We start from the raw sequence: 15904 nt of genomic DNA, 5'->3' as shown, positions 1-15904 counted from the left end.
AAAGGGTGGTGAGGATCTTTGGCTGGGAGTTCAGCCTGAAACTTACCTCTTATTCTTGGATTCTGTGCTGCAGGTGGACTAGCCTTTTAAAATTATCCTCTCCACTGCAGATAGCTTATCAAACGCTGTATTGTTTGACTAAGACAGGACATGTTATTTTTTTAAATTACCCAGCAGCGTACCGCCTGATATATTTTTGGTATCTTTTCTTTCACCATAGCCTTAGCTCTGCTACAGTCTCATGCAGAAATGCTTTGGAAAAAAACCCCACACTTTATTATAACATGCAGCTGAGGAGCAAAAGCAATAATGAGGTAAAGAAAGGAAGATGCAAAGAGATGGAAAACTGTGTAGAAGGAAAATAGAAGGCAAAACCCTGCATCAACTAGAGAATAAATTATATTTGGTCAGAGTCAGAGATAAGCTTTTGGACTCTCAGGAGGTTAAACTTGGGTACCTTCAGGCAAGTTACAGGAGATCTGCATGGTTCCTTAAGGTCTAATGAGTCCCCCTATATAATTCATAGCTTCTGACAGTTGCACTGATTTTATTCCCTTAAATATAACTCTGGTCAGGGCAACTAAAGGACAGAAGGGTGTCTCACCAATGCAATTGGAAAGGTAATCCCCTCAAATCCAGTGGAATTATATCAGTGTAATTAGTTCCTCAGTGTGCACAAGAAGGAGGATGAACACACTAACTGCAGGGAAGGAAAGAAGAGCCAAATACAAAAAGCTTATAAGGAAGAGGGCTGCCTTTTGGCATGTTTTGATAATTCACCACTTAGAGTAATTGTCCCGCTTAACAGTATCTCACATAAAGGAAAGCAGGCTTACCTTGCAAACCTCAGGAATATCAGATGATCAAATAAAAGTCAGGGATATGCAGAAACTGAAACATTCCTCAGGGTAAGCTCCTAGGGAGAGAGAAGCAAGGTAGACCTAATTAATAAGTTCAATTCCTGCTTATGGTCAGGGAGTTATGCTTCAGCCCTTCGTCTTCTGGACATTCATTTTTGGAGCTTGCTGAGGTTTTTTTGCTCTGTGTGTGAGATCTAACAAGATGTTTCTGAGGATAGCAAAACCATGCACATATACACAGAAAATGTAATGTCATATATACACCACCAGTAGATTGGCACCAGAGCTGCTGTGCCTCTGCTGGGACCTCTGTGGGCCAACGCCTCAGGACAGGCCTGTGGCCATTACTCACTATAAGCCTGGAAAATCTGGATCTTTTGGCCATTTGGTTCCATTTGTTTAAGATGCTGTATCAAATGTAGCCCAGCAGTATGCACAAATACTGAAATCCCTGATACTTTTTCTGCAGAAATCACTTGCTGATGGTTTAGGGTGGTTGTAACAGAAGTAGTAAGAAAAAATCTGTGTGTGAAAAATGATGGAGAAACAAGTTATTTTTATGAATGTCAACAATATCTCAGTTTTTCTGTTGGCTATTTTCCTGCCAGGCTATACAGAAGAATGTTAGAGGGAAGCAAATAGGAAGAAAACAGTGACAACGTACCAATACAGTTTCAAATATCACAGAGCTGTTAAAGCAGTATATTGGGGAATATCTACCCACATACCTTCAGGCAGGCGAGTGTTAATTTCTCCTAAATCCAGGGAGAATAAAGAAGACACTGAACTGCTGAAAACCACAGCTAGACAAAGAGGAATGAATGAACAGCAATGTTGGGATGAGTCAGAAAAAGCCAGCCTTTAAGAGAGAGTTGGTTTTGGCACTTGACCTTGAACAGGTGTGTTTATGCTTAAGTGGAGACTGTTGAAACCATGTTTTCTGGTAGGACTTACATACAAATGCTCTTTCTTTGTTTCATCTCACATTTCATCTTCTGATTTCCTTTGGCTGAAGAAACATCTTTCCTTTCATAAAAGATATTCTTGAGCCCTCTGGATCCGCTGCTGGCCTGAAGTGTGTTGGGTCAGTGCAGTGCAGAGCAGGGGCTGCTGGCTTCTCTCTTCACATGAGTGCTGAATTCAACTGCCCTGGAGAAGACTATGTGGAGGGAAAAAAAAATCCCTGGTTGGCAGCAACATGAGGTGAGTTAGTGTGCTGGCTGCCTCACAAGCCTGTACAGCCTCCTGCCCTTGGCAGTGGTAGACAAGCGTGACAACTCATTATTCCCTGATAAGAAAAGCAATGACTCTGTATAAAAACAAAACAAAGCAAAAAAACCCAACAAACAGGTAAACCTGAGAAGGGTACTGTCACTTGACTCTACTGTTTCTCCCACTGGGGCGTGCTGCATAGTTCCCAGGCAACCGCTCCCCTGCTGCTGCCTGCCCCTGCCAGGCTGATGGCAGAGACGAGAGTATCGGTTTGCAAAAAGAGAGTGATCCCACTCTGCTCAGAAACAGCTCAATCTTCCCTTATGGCAGACCTGAGCATATTAATCGAGGAAATGGCACCAGGAGGCAGAACCTGAAGGTTATCTCTTCTGCTGTCCACCTGGGCTTTAAACTATTCAACTCCTGTCCACACTGTAGGACAGATGGGCAGTGGGGTGCAGGCAGCAGTGTCCTCTGCACAGCACTGGCTGGAGATGTACTGGGGAGGAAAAGGCTCTCTGCTGCTTAGGAATCTTGAGAGGGAGTCAGGGAGGGCCCTGATCATGGAGGTCTTGTGTCCTGGAGAGCCTCTGCCGCTTGCTTCTGGATCCAAGACAGACCCTTTATGCCCTCAGGATCAAAAATAGCTCGTTTCACCAAATATCCTCTAATATCTTGACTGTTTCAAACTCATCAATGCCATCCACTAAGCTAAAACTTCCCCATCTACTACTCACAGCTTCCACCTTTCCAAGACTAAGCAGCCCTTTGCTATCAGAGCATGCCCGATCACTCTGCGTGACTGTCTTCATCACTGTCTTCTGTCCTGCTAATCATTGCCAGCCCCTGCTGGTATAAATAGCGATTTCATGTTCATTTAGATCATAGGTTAAATTGTTACATTAATGGATTAAGCAGCTTCCAGCATCGCCCTAATCTCCATGAGCCTCTCTTGGACTCCTCACTGGCTCTTTGAGGTCTGTCAGCAGGCCTCCTCTTGGTGCTGCTCATGCAAACTGCATTGATATTTTCACGGTGTTCATTTTTAGACTCAAAATGCAGTGCACTACTGACTCACATGCCCAACACAATTCCACATACATTATCAATTACCTTTGTCAACCAAATATGTAGTCTCACCAAAGCACAAAAATCAGGTTTGTTTGATAAATTTGCTTATGGTTACCATAAAAAAGTGGCATTAATTATATTCTTACCCTTAATTTTTTCTTGACTGAATCCCACACAAGTTTTCCTTTATTTTCCTTGCAAATGAGCTAAGCCTAGCCAGCCTGCAATTACTGGGCTTGTTCTCCTGGACAAAATTAATACTAGTCTTTTGCTCTGCTCTGTGCCTTTATTGTGTCCTTGTCCTGACCCCACCCTTCTCTGAGTGTCTCTGCCCTGACCTGCTTCACAGAGCAGCATGTCCTCTTTTGCTCCTGGAGCATCTTAGGGGAAGGCATTGAGGCTTCTTCCTCTCCCTTGCAAACCAGTGCAGAGCTACTGCATGTATGGAAGTCTGGGTACTGGGAGGGTAGAGAGCAAGAGAGAGGACTCTGGGGATCTACATGCCCACAGTACCACCTTGGTACCTCTGCGCTATGTTACTCTGCCCCGAAGAGACAGCCCCTGGTCTCAAAAGAGACCAGACTGCCTGAGAAATCAGGGATGAGTGAGGTCGGTAAGAGATGGAGAGTTGTCCTGTCCCTGCTCACACTTATCCTAACCTTTGTCCAAAAGGTTTAACAGTACTGCCATGATTGATGATACCATAATTTCATCCTCTTGGTTGTTATCAACAGCCAGGTTCAAGTTATATAATTTCTTCTTACCTTTACTACTCTAAAGTCTGCTGGAGCCTTTTCATTAGCATCACTTAGCACCAGATCAGAGTTTGTGATTGCATTTCCCTGGATGCATCACACTCATTCCCGTCCTTTTTGGGATGCTCAGCATGATCAGACAGTCTCCTCTGCACGAGAGCAGTAGCAGTTGCATTTGGTTTTCCAGAGGAGTTACAAGGCTTCTCTTCACTTGCCAGGCCCCATTCATGCAGCATGGTGTGTCAGAGCCACTGGTGGGTTCCTTCCCACCAAGCCAGATTCTCTGATTGCAGGATTCCCGAGAATTAAAACAGATTTTTCCTACAAGTCCTTGAAGAAATGAATGTTTACTCACCAGAAAACAGATTGAAGATCATACAGCTGTCCTGCCAGGGTAACCTGTCGTACAAACCTATATAAAGAGCATATATGCCAGGCCATGGAGAGCACAGGAGAAACACATTTTGCGTGGTAGAAAGGGTAGATGCAGCAGAATCGGTTTCAGAAGGTCGTTATTGTAACAGCAACATACTTCAAGTGCCCTTTGCTGAGGAGGCCTATTAATAAATGGAGGCAGAGGCTGTAATAAACTAAAGAATAACTGCTTCACAGTTCAGAGAGTATAGTGCCCTGGGCAAGCAAGTGAGATGGCTCAGTAACAGAGAGCTCAGCACAGACCAGTTAGGACCATTGATAACTCTGATTATTGCAATGAGGAAAATTAAGATGATGAGAGAAAATAAAGAAAAGAAGGAAGAAGTGAGAGAAAAGGCAGCCACAGAAAACTGAGCTTTATAGTAAGTGTGTGCATTGCCCTGTGACCCTTCCTGCATATAGTTAGAGGGCAACGAGTCACATACTCTATTAAAAATCTCTTAAAAACCCAAATCCTTTCTCTGCAACCTCCACTTGTAGTGAAGTAAGGTCATAAATGACAAATGTGGTTCAGAAAAAATTTCTCAAAGTTTTCATTAAACATAAGGAGTAATAAAACATTATGAAAGGAACCCAAGCATTGTTTCTGTTGTAAACCACAGGCAGTTTACTTCTCAGAGATTGCTTATCAGTTATTCTTTTTCCACAAAGCAGATCGTTGGCTTCTCGAGCATCTGCACATAGCTCAAAACCTTGGAGTATTTCATGGTGAAATCCTGTCTCCCTTGAAAACTTGGAAAGAGGTAATGAGGAAAGACAAAACAGACATGCTTCTCTGCTCAGTTTTCTTCTCGCAGGGCTGAAATCAGGCTGCGCCTCTGCAGCTGAGGTGAAATATATTGGAGGGGGAGGTGTTTGAAAAAAAGGTAAAAATCTAAACAGCTCCTCACCTTCCTGAGAAGTGATAGTCTTCATCATTACTGTAGCCAGGATCCTCTGGAGAGCAGTGGATTTAAGAAGCCAGAGGACTCCTATTTCTGTTCAAAGGGTGGGCAGCTGAGATGGATGAATGGGCCTCCATGACCTTTCACCATCCAGATTTTGCCTTCAGGTAGTTCTATCAATTTGCTGGGAATCTCACAATCGGTGGTTCCAGCACTGGATGTGTTGGAGCTGCTAATATTTGATATCCAGCAGAGGTAGTATAAAATCCTCTGCACAGGCACAGCGCTGTTTCCTGTGATCAAAGGCAAGCCCTGTGATCAAAGGTGTATGTGTTTGAGGATCTCTGACTCTTTCTGGAGAAAAACACCAGTAATATCCTTACCCAAGTGCTGAATGAATATTCTGCTTACTTTTGCTTTACCTCTAGCACCAACTACTTTTTTAACTGAAATATTTGAGTACTTTTTTTTTGGTAATTGTCTCAATGGTCTCTGAATTCTGCTACCTTTGTTTCAAAGCACCTGCGTTACAATGTCTCTCACCAGGTTTCCCAGGGCTATTAGGTCTGGCTGGGACAGAGTTAATCTTCTTCACAGCAGCCCATATAGTGCTGTGGTTTGGATTTGTGTCCAAAACAGTGCTGGTAACACAACAGTGTTTTAGCTGTTGCTGAGCAGTTCTCGCACAGGGTCAAGGCCTGCCCTGTTTCTCACTCTGCCCCACCAGCGAGTAGGCTGGGGGTGGGCAAGAGACTGGGGTGGGAGAGCTGGGGCAGCTGACCCAAGCTGACCAAAAGGATGTTCCGTACCCTGTAACATCACATTCAGCAACGAAAACTGTGGGGAAGGGGGAGATTCCAAAGCTGCTGTTGCTCAGGGACTGGCTGAGCGTCAGTCTGTGGTGGGAGGTGGTGAGCGATTGCCCTTGCATCACTTGTGGGTTTTATTCTTTATTTGTTAAACTGTCTCAGCCCAGCCTTCTTTCACACCAATGTATTTGAGTATTTCTACCGTGCTCGGCACTTAAAAATGTCATCTAGCGCCCAACTTGCTTTACTGCCTATGGCTGCACAGCACCGAGTACAACACACTGGCCACGACTAACTTTTCCGTGCCACCTAACCGCAGTTAAGGAATAAGACAGGATTTTTAAATCCCTTCACTTCTCGGAACTGACAGCGTGTCCCGTACACACACCCGGGGGAGCCGAGCCGAGCCGGGCCGAGCCGAGCCGAGCCGAGCCGGGCCGGGCCGAGCCGGGCCGGGGCGGGGCCGGGCCGTGGGCGGGGCCGTGGGCGGCTGCGGGCGCCGAGCGCCCTCTGGCGGCCGTGGTGGCGCAGCGCGCCGGGCCGGTGCCGGGGCGGGCGGGTGGCGGCTGCCGGGGGCCGGGCCCAGCGCCGAGCCCGTCACCGCTCCGCCGGGAGAAAATTATTTTCTTCCTGCGCTCCGACGTCTTGTGCACATCCCACTTTGGAGACCTCAGCTCCAGAGACTGGGTGGAACAATCTGAGAGACGACCTGATTTTTTCAAGAGGGTGAGCGCTGCCACCCCCACCCAATCTTCTGTATTTTGCTTAGAGCAGGGAAAACTCATCGCTTCTGAAAATCCCTTCTTTTCTCTTTCACATCTACATCACTATTTTCTTCTCCTCCTCTTTGACCCACTGCCTGTTTTCCTCTCAGCTCTCTTTTGTTTCCTCTCATGTCTGATCTCAGGACATTTCGTCCCCTTTACCCAACTTTCCCGGTAATACCAGACCCTCTGCCCCATCTCGGGGTGCCCTCCCCCTTCTTCACGAGGTCTTTTTTACCTCCTTTGTTTAACCTGTCCGCGTTGGGCACCCACATTTCCGTATTTTAGCAGGCAGCGTAAAGGGCAGGGGGTGCAGCGCATGACAGACTGGGGCAAGCGGCACTGCCGGGGGGTTGCACGGGTGTGGGGGAAGGATTCCCAGCGGCTTTGGTTCTTCCCTGACAGTGTTTTAACACTACTGGGGCACACACACGTGAAGGTTAACGCAAACACGCCAGGAATGAGATGCTCCTCGCCAGGCTGAGTGGTGAGCCCTCACCGCCATGCAAACACAGTTGTTCATTGTATTAATTTAAAGCCTTAAAAAAACAAAACCAAAACCAACCCATCCTAATGGGATTTGCTTTTCCCGTCACCCTCCACTACACACTATTGCCTCTCACAGGCTGCACCAGCCCACCCTTTGGCTTTCACCTGCCCTGCTAAATTATGCACACACATGCTGGGGTCAGAACAATATTGAAAGAAAATAAAGGAGCCAGGGGGAGAGGTGAAGAAATGGGATCATGCAGGACAAGGGTCATTTAAAAAAGAGGAGGGGGTATTCTGATCCTAGGGAAAGCAGGGATAAGGAGGGAGACGTGACTGGACTGGCTCACTGATACACAAGGCAGCAGAGCTCTGACACATGGGGACTCCACGTCACATAACTTTGTAAGAATAAAGAATAAATCTGGCACGTGCAGGTGAAGTGTGGCTGAACCTTCAACGATGCCTCCTGGTCTCCTTCCAGACCTGCCTTTATTATTGCTATCACTTCTGCCATAAACTCCCGAGGAAGCCTGTTGTGGTCTGAAGGAGAGAGTCAGAGCAGGGATATTCGGGTGCAGAAGAAACACCCTCAGAGAGCCAAAGTGAGCTTTTCTTGAGCAGCCCAACAGCACCATGATGAAGCTGTGACCAAACCCCTGGTCTGTGGGGGAGCAATTCAGTAGCAGCCATGCTCTTTGTTTTTGTGTGCGTGAATTGCTCTCTGTGGTTTTCACACCGTCCCTGAGCATCCAAAGGGAAGGGACTTTTTTGTCTCAGAGACCAGTCACAGTATTGTGAACTATAGCAAGTCCTTCTTTTTAACCATACTTTCCCCCATTTTTTTCCCCTGTGACATTACTACAAGTTTTGATTTATTTTTATACAATCTTGGAATAAAAAAAGGTAAATAAAAAGACTTTTTTGTATTTAATGAGTTCACACACCAGAGGTAGCATGCTGTCCAAGTACAAATGGGAAGCGTTCCAGATGCCTCCTGGACTTGTGGCCTCCTGCACCCCAAAACCACATGTCTGGATGTGTCCAGAAAGTCCTGTGCACAAATGCAGCCTGGAGTTAAGTGTACTTAAGCTACTTGGCATGCCTTTTCACTGGACCTTGTTGCAGGGTTAACACCGGGGTGAGGAGTCCCCGTGGGGATGGAGTGCTGCTCCCTGGTTTGTGCTGGGTCCCTGGGGCTGGCATGGCGGTGGCAGCGCTGCCTGGAGAAGCCTGCTCCTGTCCCAGCCTGCTGCCTTGACAAACGGGTTTGAGCGTGGCTCAGGATCTGCACGCTGAGCTCCTCCCATGGCTGCTTCCCTTTGAGCAAAAGCCCCAAATAGCAGAGACTGACAGAGTGCAGTGCAGGGGCCTTTAAATAACAGCCTTTATTGCTCATTATTTGCACAGCCCCCTCACGGGAGAAAACATAAAGAGAAAGCGCATTGCAGGAAACCCTGATGCAGGCATGTTTGCTCTAGCCTGGCCGGCATAGTAAGAAAGAGAAGACACAAGAATTTACGAGATGCAGGTCCACAGCTCCAGCATGGGTTTGCTGTGGTGATCTGACACACATGCACAGGTGACTAAAGTCTGCGTTTCACAGAGCGGGACCACTCCCCTCCCTCCCCCAGTCCCCCTTTTCCAGTTTATTGAAGTGAATAGCAATTAGGAGGGCAAAGCAGCGTTGGAAGTCAGACAAGCTCTCCTCACATGTACAAATATGAATTTAGGTGCCAAATTTTAGATGCCAGAATTAAAACAAAGCCTCTGCATTGGAAAGCACAAGCAGCACATGCCAGGAACATCAGCACTGCTATGCGTATATATACACCATGTTGGTGTGTCCCCCCACCCTCCCAATTTTAAGTAAGAGCCATACCCACCTTGAACAGAGCAAGGCCGAGGTGAACACTCTCAGACCAGCAGCAGAGATACCTTCTGGCCCAGAAAGAGTTGGACTGGCCCAAGCTTGGTGATGGTAATTTTTACCAGGTGCTCAGGCTCATGCTCTCCATGCATTGATGTTACTGCAGTCCAGTGGGTTTGTGCTACAGTGAGAGGCGTGTCTGACCTCAGCTCCACAGTGGGTCAGGTTCTCCAAGCCCTGCCAGGCAGTTTAAGCTTCGTGCATGTTGCACTTAGTATCTTTTGAGCGAGCTTGGAGCGATGGGAGATGAATTCCTTGTGACCAGTTATGCTAGTGGAAGATGCACACATGGACAGTGCTGGCCTCCTGCTACTCAGTAGGAGTTCCCTTGGGTTTCAGTACAATGTCTACCAAGTTAGATTTAACTGGACTCAGGAGTATTTACAAGTGGATGTGCACACAGATGAACACCACTTCTTGGTGCTGGGCAGTCTGGAGGCCAGGCTTGGGGTGCTGATGGTGTCAAATTCTCTAAGACCATTCTCATCCTTTCATCTGATAGCTGAAAACCCTCACTGTATCCTCTCGCAAGGCACTGCAGGCTCCATTAGAAGCAGCCCTGCTTAAATTGAGAATTCTCCTCCTGGGAAAAAAATGGTCAGAAAGTACATTCTGCAACTACAATGCATTTTTCATCTGTTTTGGTCTTGGACAACAGGGTGAAAAATATTTTTTACAGTTTTATAAATAAGTTTTACAAAACAAAGAAATAAAAAAAGAAGACACCATAACACAATACAAACATGGAGAAGCTCTGCACTAGTTAATTAAGTTCTCCTGGATTTACAGCTGTTTCTGAGGTTAGATCATTCACTAATGTCTCTTCCTTATATCATGACCCAGTAAACTCCCCATTTCCAGTAGAGCACCTAACCATGCAATTACCTGTTAGAATATGTTTAAAAAGCTTGAAGTTTAATAGGACACACAATTTTAAATTAAACACAGACTTAATTAGTTTGCTGAACAGGCACAGGCATCACAGCTTTAATTGCTTTTGCTGAGTTGGGGTGTCAGCCACTTGAAGGCAGCTAGGAGAAAGGTCTTGTGACCTCTTGTCACCAAAAGTTTCATATCTACCTAGAAATTCATAGCAACAGTCTGCAATGCTTGCTGCTTATTCCAGAGATTCCTGAGACAGAAGGCTGGAAACCAAGCCCACAGAAAGGGGCTTTTGCCTCACTGCCTGCACTCTGACAAAACAAGCTTCCTGCTCTACCTGAAGGTTTACGCCTTGATGCGAGCCCATCGCCTGGCAGGGCTGTCCAGTGCCATCAGGCAGTTATCACACATCTGCAGAAGCCATTTGTGTCAGACACCTAATGCAACATGTGGCCCCGTCCTGCAGGCAGCCCGGTACAACCCCTGAACATCCCACTGGCCATCCCCAGGAACAGAGAGGTTGCAGCAGTGAGCTGAATCCTGCAGGCCAGGAAACCCGGGAGCTTGCACCCGAGTCACTACGCTGGGAAAGGTCAGCAACAAAACCAGGTAGGTCTTACTTTTCCTCCATTAAGAGTAGTTTTTGAGGGGACCCTTTGCAGACACGTCTCCAGCTTGCTCCTGAGCAATCCTCATGGCGAAAACCAGGCACCGCCCAGAAGGCAGGTACCTCTATTGGCAACAGGTGGTGGTTTAAGCATCTTAATGTCTATGTAAGCCTTTCAAAGGTCAGCTGGGGCTTGGCAAAGAAAAGAAAGGGAGCAAATGAAAGGAGGGCTCAGGCATAAAGAAAAGAAAAAACATCCTTGTACTTGCAGCCGATCCACACACGTCAGTTGGCACAGCGGGACGTAGCAGGGAGCTCTCGATGGAGCTGAACGTGGCAGCCCTGAGCAGCCTTCTGTGCTTCAGTGAAGCCCAGATCTGAACATCTGAATGCAGATGCTCTTCTGCCCTGGGAAAAAAATATCTCTCACAAATCTAAACATGTCACCTCAAAGGGAAAACTATTTATTATTAATGATACAATTACTGCTGTTTTTCCAATAGACTGAGGAGATTAAATAATAGTAACTGAAAACCAACTAAATGTTCAGACCATTAACTTTAACTACTGAGAAGACATAGAGACACACAAACTTTGCAGTGACTTAAAACAGTTTAATGTAATTCCAAGACAAAGTGTGATTACATTTCTACACATATACAATATGCATATGTGAGTTTACAAATTCTGATTAATAACTCGTTTCACCTCAGAGACCGAAAAAATGATCAAAAAGAAACCGTGAATAACAAGCTATAACATAGTTCACCACAACGGGACCTCCTTTCTCACCCTACAGTTAGTAATATTACAATTAAAATAACTATATTCTTCTATAATGTATTTTCTGTTAAAATCATCTCATAAATTTACAATGCTATTATTAGTTTCCAAGACTAATATAAATTCACTCCATTTTTCTACAACGAAAATGATTATTAATTAGAAGCACACAACGTCATGATGAAAAACACAAGCATTTTTTTTTTAGTAGCAAGAACTTGATTGGTTAAGAATTAGTTTTCTTGTAAAACATTCTAAAGCCAAGTAAAATATCCATTCTTATAACATACCTATAATATGAGACTAAGGAATAGGTTACATATAGGTCTACAACACATCAGTTTGTTTTTGTTTTTTCTTTTAAAAGAAGAAAGACATATTACCAAAAGAAAAAAAAAAAAAAAAAAGGGAAGGAAAAAAGAAAAGAAAACAGAAAGGGACAATTCACATAGGAAAAAAGCAGTACACAAGAAAATACTGTTGCACACAATAATTTTCACAAAGATTAACATGGATTAACACTCTTAATACAGAAACCGTACAGTGAAGGAACACAACGGCTCAGGGCTTTCGTGGGGTTACTGGGCTGAGATGATACTGTAGAGAAAGAACCACTTGAGATCCAGAGCTGGGGCAGGGGCATCTTTTCCCTTGCGATTGTGATAGCGTTTCACAGCTTTTCTCCCCCCCCGCCCCCTTCCCCTTAATAATTTTGGTGCAGTGTATTTTAACTTCCACTTTCCATCCAGAGTACGCTGGGCTTGTGGGCAGTCGAAAGGCATAAAACATTCCCTCCAGTTCCCCGCTCCTGTTTTTAGAAGGATTTTACGGCTCATATAAAAAAATGTTTCACCCATTGGTTCGTTTTTAACTACCTGAAGTCTAGACTCTTCACCTTCCGAGATGCCCTTCTTTCTTCTCTCTTTCTCGCTCCCTCTCTTACTCTCTCTCTCTCTCTCACACACACTCCTTTAATAAAGCTATTAATGACACTTTCTCTCCTTTCAGAAATTTGATTTGGTATGAAAGATACAGGCTACATTCTGGTTCTGCCCAAGTAGAATCTGGTACCCAAACCGCCTCGATTGCTCTGTTGGTGAAACATGGGATGAGGAGATCCTTTTTTACACCTGAAATGGTTGTGCCCTGGAATATCTGTGGAAGTTTCATTTTGAGAAGAATACAGAGAAGAAAAATATAAAAGAAAATAAAGAATCAAACACATAAGGGATAAAAGGGGGGAACAAGAAAAGCCAGAAGTGTTGTATGTAACCACGTGAGGTGGAAGCATTGCAGAAGTGTTTTCTTTCCTTGCTGAGGGCAGAGGTGCTATATGTAACCATCCAGATCCTACAGGATGTGTGTTGCCAGTGTCAGAAACCCCTTCTTGCCTAACAAGTTGCAAGTCAAAGTATTCAACGAGACCCTGTGGCTCCTTCATTTGAGTGTGCTGGTATTTGCGGGCCTGACTCCCTCCATGAGAACAGAAGGCCAGGCAGATGCCAAGGACAGCAAAGCATGTTGGCTGGGTGGCGCTGCACGGTGAGAAAGGGTGGACGTTTTCCAGCTGGCCCAAGTGCTGCTGACAGTCCTGGCTTGCCGTACGATACGTTTATCGCTTTGGTAATGTGGATGACGAGTTGGGCACGGCAGCCCCAGAATGGTGCTGAGGGAGGAGGAGGAGGAGGAGGTGGGTTGCACTCCCCTGGCCCCACCGCCACTGATTGTACTGGGAGCAGCACAGGTGCCCGACTGCAAAGCATCGCCAATCGTTCCTTTTCACTACCTCTGCTCTAACCTGACTGATACAGCCCCATCAGGCGAGATGGAAACACGTAAGGAGCCCTCCTGAGAGTAACCGAGCTCCATGGCTGAAGCTTGGTTCTTCAGATGTACATATACATATTTTTAAATGCCAGTTCCTGTACTTTCATGACCTCAAAGTACCATTTTGCCCAGCTGACATTTATACCATGTTCATTGGTTACCCAAGTGAAAGAACACAAGAGACAAAACTAGACAGCTAAGCGAGACCGGGGAGGGGGGATTGTGATATATCAAAATGCAAAGTACAGGGTAACAGCAGTGGGGAAACAGCATTGACAGGAACTGGCATGGGCTGAGAAAACAGAGCCGACAAGGAGATGGTCAGTGAACTTTGTATTTTGTTTACTGGTTCAAAACATTTCTGTGGTGGTAAGCATCGTTTGTTAGAAAGGGGTGAACAGATGGAAGCCAAATTACAGCATTGCCTCTGAGTGGCTATCGCACACACACACACACACACACAAAACCCCCTCACAAAATAAAACAAGCATTCACTAACTCAGGAATTAATCATTTGGCTAATGATTTATCAACAGTACAATACAATCCTTCCTTTGAATATCCTTCATTCTCCTGATGTGGGTATCTTCATCCAGATGAGGATCCTACACAGAACAGTGAATTAAGTATTGTGCTCCCTGCTTCAACACAAAGGAGCCCGATAAAGTATGTTATTAAAACAAGTGAACAAAGAAACAGCTTATCTGTTGGACTAAATCTTCAAAGTGGGTGGAGTGTTTTTTCAACCAGACTTTGGAATACAGTGGGTTACTTGATTTCTGGACTGACTTTCCGACACTATGTTATATCTCAAAACAGAATATACATATTAAAGACACACTTGTACTTTTCCATTTTTAACGGGCAAAATTAAAAAGAGGCAGCTGTATTGAGTTTTTGAAGGTGTCACTTACAAACACAAGATTTCCCTTAAAAAGTACCAGTTTAAATGTAAACTATAAAACACTGTAATAACTATAAAATGTAGCCAGAAAACTGTTTAAGTAGCCACAGTCTATTATTCAGTTCATATTGGTTTAAAATGTGACTCATTAAATATCTTCTAGAAGGCCAAAGCATTTTACAGTAGCTATAAACATATATACTTACATGTGCATTTTAACATCACAATTGATTAAAATACATAAAAGAGTAATCTATTCCTTGGTTTATTTTTTTTTTTCTTTTTAAAGATTCACTGTCTTCAGAATTCACTCAAGCAACAATGACCAGGGTGGGCATTTATCGCTATTCCGCCCCTACGGAGTTCAGAATCTTTGAATCAAAGTTCAAGCTGGCTACATGTTTTCAAAAAGGCTAAAACCAGGATGAATGCCCACATTTGAGGTAATTATTGCCATTAGGTCACAGTTTGTGTAATATAAGTGTATCTAAATCCTTCTTTAAAAAAAGAAAGTATCCCGTTGTATCGGGGGATACTCTTTGTAGCAATCAGAATCCAGAATCCTGATCAGTGGGTTTGCTTCCAAAGGAGCCAGTGGTCCTGGAGCACCAGGTGCTCCTGGGGCAGCCACTGGCCAGCCTAGAGCTCAGGCGAGCAAGCCTGCAACAAGCCATTTTTAATTTTTTTTTTTTTATTTTTTTATTAAGAAAAAAGAAAACAGAAGAAAAATCGGAGGTGCTAAAAAATAGATGGGTAACATTTCTGATCAGAATTCCAGACTGAAGCTTTTCTATCTGTCTTATGCTTTTCCAAACAGTTTGCTGAAAAAAAAAAAAAAAATCAAAACACATTGGCATTAAATATTACTCTATGCCAGCACTGCAAAAACTCCTTGGCTAAGTTCTGAAAGTGGGATAAGCTTTGCTTTTGCTCTGAGCATTGTTGCCCCATTGCTTTCTGTTTCAAAGAGGAAACCTTGTTTGAAAGAAAGGAAAGGAAAGAAAGAAGGAAAGAAAGAAGGAAAGAAGGAAAAGAAGGAAAGGAAGGAAAAGAAGGAGAAAGGAAAGGAAAGGAAAGGGAAGGAAGGAAGGAAGGAAGGAAGGAAGGAAGGAAGGAAGGAAGGAAGGAAGGAAGGAAGGAAGGAAGGAAGGAAGGAAGGAAGGAAGGAAGGAAGGAAGGAAGGAAGGAAAAGAAAGAAAGAAAGAAAGAAAGAAAGAAAGAAAGAAAGAAAGAAAGAAAGAAAGAAAGAAAGAAAGAAAGAAAGAAAGAAAGAAAGAAAGAAAGAAAGAAAGAAAGAGAAAAAGATCAATCCCTGGCTGTCAGAAGTACACGCAAGTATTTACAAGGTTTGTGTGAATCTGCACACAGTTCCCCTCACAGCGAAAGAGTTAAGAACAGAGATGTCACAATATTTATCAGTGCAGTAAAAAATATCATTTTTGGAAAAAAATATACCTTTAGTATTGCCTTTCTTAGATTAACTATGATAAGCAAAAGATTAAAACCAAAAACTTTATCTTCAAACACACATGAATAGTCTGTTATAGCAGCACTGCTAAAACTGGAAGGACAAAGCTAACCCGTAAATGAGAAACAGGAGTTTCAAACCATAAATGCCAAACACAAAGCCTCCTAGTATGCTTCCTAAGACTTCTGAAGAACCAAGCCAATCTACCATTCAAATTTCACTCC

Source organism: Athene noctua, chromosome 3 (genome assembly GCF_965140245.1).
Source record: "Athene noctua chromosome 3, bAthNoc1.hap1.1, whole genome shotgun sequence".
NCBI lineage: Eukaryota > Metazoa > Chordata > Aves > Strigiformes > Strigidae > Athene > Athene noctua.
This window is presented reverse-complemented; position numbering follows the sequence as displayed.